Genomic DNA, 5037 nt, shown 5'->3' with positions numbered 1-5037 from the left:
TCCCAAAGAAAGCAGGTGTTGACAGATGTGAAAATTACCGAACTATCAGTTTAATAAGTCACGGCTGCAAAATACTAACACGAATTCTTTACAGACGAATGGAAAAACTAGTAGAAGCCAACCACGGGGAAGATCAGTTTGGATTCCGTAGAAACACTGGAACACGTGAGGCAATACTGACCTTACGACTTATCTTAGAAGAAAGATTAAGGAAAGGCAAACCTACGTTTCTAGCATTTGTAGACGTAGAGAAAGCTTTTGACAATGTTGACTGGAACGCTCTCTTTCAAATTCTAAAGGTGGCAGGGGTAAAATACAGGGAGCGAAAGGCTATTTACAATTTGTACAGAAACCAGATGACAGTTATAAGAGTCGAGGGACATGAAAGGGAAGCAGTGGTTGGGAAGGGAGTAAGACAGGGTTGTAGCCTCTCCCCGATGTTGTTCAATCTGTATATTGAGCAAGCAGTAAAGGAAACAAAAGAAAAATTCGGAGTAGATATTAAAATTCATGGAGAAGAAATAAAAACTTTGAGGTTCACCGATGACATTGTAATTCTGTCAGAGACAGCAAAGGACTTGGAAGAGCAGTTGAATGGAAGGGACAGTGTCTTGAAAGGAGGATATAAGATGAACATCAACAAAAGCAAAACGAGGATAATGGAATGTAGTCGAATTAAGTCGGGTGATGCTGAGGGAATTAGATTAGGAAATGAGACACTTAAAGTAGTAAAGGAGTTTTGCTATTTGGGGAGCAAAATAACTGATGATGGTCGAAGTAGAGAGGATATAAAATGTAGACTGGCAATGGCAAGGAAAACGTTTCTGAAGAAGAGAAATTTGTTAACATCGAGCATAGATTTAAGTGTCAGGAAGTCATTTCTTACAGTATTTGTATGGAGTGTAGCCATGTATGGAAGTGAAACATGGACGATAAATAGTTTGGACAAGAAGAGAATAGAAGCTTTCGAAATGTGGTGCTACAGAAGAATGCTAAAGATTAGATGGGTAGATCACATAACTAATGAGGAAGTATTGAATAGGATTGGGGAGAAGAGAAGTTTGTGGCACAACTTGACCAGAAGAAGGGATCGGTTGGTAGGACATGTTCTGAGGCATCAAGGGATCACCAATTTAGTATTGGAGGGCAGTGTGGAGGGTAAAAATCGTAGAGGGAGACCAAGAGATGAATATAGTAAGCAGATTCAGAAGGATGTAGGTTGCAGTAGGTACTGGGAGATGAAGAAGCTTGCACAGGATAGAGTAGCATGGAGAGCTGCATCAAACCAGTCTCAGGACTGAAGACCACAACAACAACAAGATTAAAACTTCTGAATATTATCGTCCAAAGCTAATTCTCGTTCAGCATTACCGTGAAGCTCCTGACAAAATCGTTTCCGAATCAAAATTAGTCCCATCAACAGATTCTCGGTATTGCTGCCAATTTGATACTGGCGTAAAAATATGATGGAGCCCTTATATCACGAAACTGCCGCGATTTCTTGAAAACTGAAAGTATCACTTTTTTTCTTTTTTAAGCCGATGTTAAGTAGTCGCATGAAAGAGCATTGGTTCCATGGATTCGTATAAAGGCTTGTTCTCTTTTTTCACCGTTCTCGTATTTTCCGAGAAATTTTATACAAATATTGTGGTACCGGACATTGTTATCGACTTCGCCTTTTCCGATTCGTTCTTAGAAGAGCAAGCAGTTTGTTTCTTACAAAGCTATACTACAGAAACGGGAAATCCGCTGCAATTTCCGAACGAACATCATTCAAATCAATAACAGGCGGCCCTTTGTCAGAGGTAGCCATTCAGCAGCTGTTTGGGCCAATGGGCGGCTTTTCACGAGCTTCCGGGCTTCCACCTCGTGGGAGGTCATTCGCGGCGCGGCGCTGTGGCTTAACACGTCATCGTAGAGTACGTTAGTTGTCGCAGTAACATCCTGTATCGCTGCGGTGCGCGTTCCGTGAATGGCGTATCGTCGAATTCCGCAGAGGCGAAGACTTCTCTGCCAATTATTTATGTAGTGCTGGTTGGTTTAAGCGCAGTCTCCACTGGTTTTGTGTACCGCTACCACTTTCGTTAGACGTCTCGTTGGTCGTACATATGTTTTCCTTGAGGTTATGCTATGACAAATAATAAGTACGTACACGTCAAAGAGGAAATGTGACACTATGCTACATCTATTATTTTGTAATGCCCACATTGACCGGTTTATCTACTAAAATGGCGTCGTAAGGTTATCGTAAATGGTCAGTGTGAAATAAGCCACGTTCTGTAACAATTTTGAACACTTATAATGATAAGAGATCGAAGCTTGAACTACATCTTTGTATAAAGTACTAGACACGCCGTGCTGTGGCTGTCTGCCTAAATGTCAAAGAAAGGAAAGAGAAAGCATCCGTTTGAAATATACGAGAGCTGTTCGGAAAGTAAGGTCCGATCGGTCGCGAAATGGAAACTGCTGTGAAAATCAAAAATATTTTATTTGCAAGAGTTAGCTACACCTTCCAGTTACTTCTCTACATAGTCGCCGCTCTGACTTAGACATCTGTCGTAGCGTTGTACCAACTTTCAAATACCCTTGTTCTAGAAGGGAGCCGCTAATTCTCTACAATGGTCTATAGCTAGTTGTCTGTGCCAATATGTTGTCTTCACAGCCAGCGGTTCCTGTGAGCAGAGATGATACTCAGAGGTAGGCAATTAGGGGCTACGTTGTGGGAGATAAAACATTCCCATCGAAAACGGCTAATTAGGGCTGTACTGTGGGAGATCAAACATTCCCACTGAAAACACTGTAGGAGCTTCTTCAATGCCCTTGCAGATTGCGACCGAGGATTGTTATGAAGAAGGAAACGCATGGAAGTTATGTTATGTGGGCTACATAACATCAGGCGAAAACTCTCACCAGGCCCCCATACTTAGCGGGTGACTCTGTTTTCTAGACATCTTTACTGCTCACTGTGCGCTCAGAACTGAGAAGAGCGATGTGACGCGATCGACACATTAGAGACACTGATCAGCAAGTGTGGGCAACACTTCATTGGATTTTAATTGTGGTTTCCATTTCGTGCCCGATCGGATCTTACTTTCCAAACAGCCCTCGTACATGGGAATTAGATATTTAGATATACGTGCTAGTCTCCTTCTCTGCCCTTTCTTTGTCCATCTTCTCCCCCCCCCCCCTCGCCGCCCCCCCCCACCCGCTGGCCGTTTCCTCCTTCCCCTGCCCTCTGTCGATCTCCTCGTTAATGCTCCCTGTGTCCATTTCCTCCCGCCCTTCTCTCCATCTCATTTCCTCCCCCCCCCCCCTCTGATACTGAGCATTGTTTATTGTTATTTATCATAAGCCGATAAGTCATAAATGCATCTTCCATGTTTTCTGTGAAAACCTGTGTGTAAGAAAACAAAATTGCACATTGTTACGTATACAATGTAGTTTAAAATTCCAGAATGAGATTTTCACTCTGCAGCGGAGTGTGCGCTGATATGAAACTTCCTGGCAGATTAAAACTGTGTGCCCGACCGAGAGTCGAACCCGGGACCTTTGCCTTTCACGGGCAAGTGCTCTACCAACTGAGCTACCGAAGCACGACTCACGCCCGGTAGAGCACTTGCCCGCGAAAGGCAAAGGTCCCGAGTTCGAGTCTCGGTCGGGCACACAGTTTTAATCTGCCAGGAAGTTTCATAGTTTAAAATTGTTGTGTACATAGTTCCGCGTAGTCAGCGCGTACAAAACTTTCGCAATGGAGCGCACCCCGCTAAGCTCAACAGCGCAGGCGCAGCGTTCGTTCGTCTCCGCACTACGAGATGGCGCTGTCTTAGAGACGGACCAAATTCTGCTTCCGCCGATCCGCGTATTAATATGTAACGCAGCCAATGAGATTGCTGCTAACGTAGAACCTTTTCTCCTCGCGGATCACACTCGCGCAGTGATACCTGAACGCTCGAGGTATTATAACGAGTGTACAGACTTCCGATTAGTCAGTCTGCATTAGTCTGCACCAGTCTGCATTAGTCTGTACCAGTCTATAGTCAAGTTCAGTCTGCGCCTAATAAGATTACCATATTCCTGTACATAGCCATGAGGATAAATGAATAGACACTTTTTCAAGTATCAGAGATATTTGAGAATAAGATTAACGTACCAAGATCAAAGGAATTTCAGATTGTCAGTTGTAAATAGCATCCAGAATCAAGTTAAGTAATCTTTATGCTTATTATTATTTTAATAAATGTGTGTCAAAATTAATCAAGTTCTGTTTAAAATTGGTCACCGTCAATCTGCTACTCTAAGCGTGCAAGTGGCATTTCTATCGTCTGACCTAACGGCAGAAGATAAACACGCCACGATAAGACCACGAGACATATTGCTGACACTCGCCTACTTCGTTAGAGCGACAAGTCAAATAATCTGATGGTCTTACAGTACGCACACCACAAAAATACACTGAGCGAAAAAAAATACAACACCAGGAAGGAGTTGTGCGACATAAACGAAAGTTGATAAACTTGTTTCTATGTCTACTCAAATTTCACGCCAGTCGCGAAAGAGTGGCGCTAATAACTCAAGTACGAGGATGCAGATCAGGTTGCTTTAAATACACGCTGTAACGTGAGCGTTACATACCTTTGAGGTTGGAGCTGGTGAGTTGATTAGTCAGGAATGCCTTTAAAGCGACAAAGATGCCATTATCAACACCTCACTAATGTTTGAATAGGGTCGCGCAATAGGTCTCCGAGAATCTGGATGTTCCTCCTACGATATTGCACAAAGGAATGTAGCCACTGTATGTGACTGTTGGTTAGGGTGGTCACGAGAACGTACGTCGCAAGAAGGAAAAATGGTTCAAATGGCTCTGAGCACTATGGGACTTAACTTCTAAGGTCATCTGTCCCCTAGAACTTAGAACTACCCAAACCTAACCAACCTAAGGACACCACACACATCCATGCCCGAGGCAGGACTCGAACCTGCGGCCGCAGCGGTCCCGCGGTTCCAGACTGTAGCGCCTAGAACCGCTCGGCCACCCCG

This window comes from Schistocerca serialis, chromosome 8, assembly GCF_023864345.2.
Source record: "Schistocerca serialis cubense isolate TAMUIC-IGC-003099 chromosome 8, iqSchSeri2.2, whole genome shotgun sequence".
Lineage (NCBI taxonomy): Eukaryota > Metazoa > Arthropoda > Insecta > Orthoptera > Acrididae > Schistocerca > Schistocerca serialis.
This window is presented reverse-complemented; position numbering follows the sequence as displayed.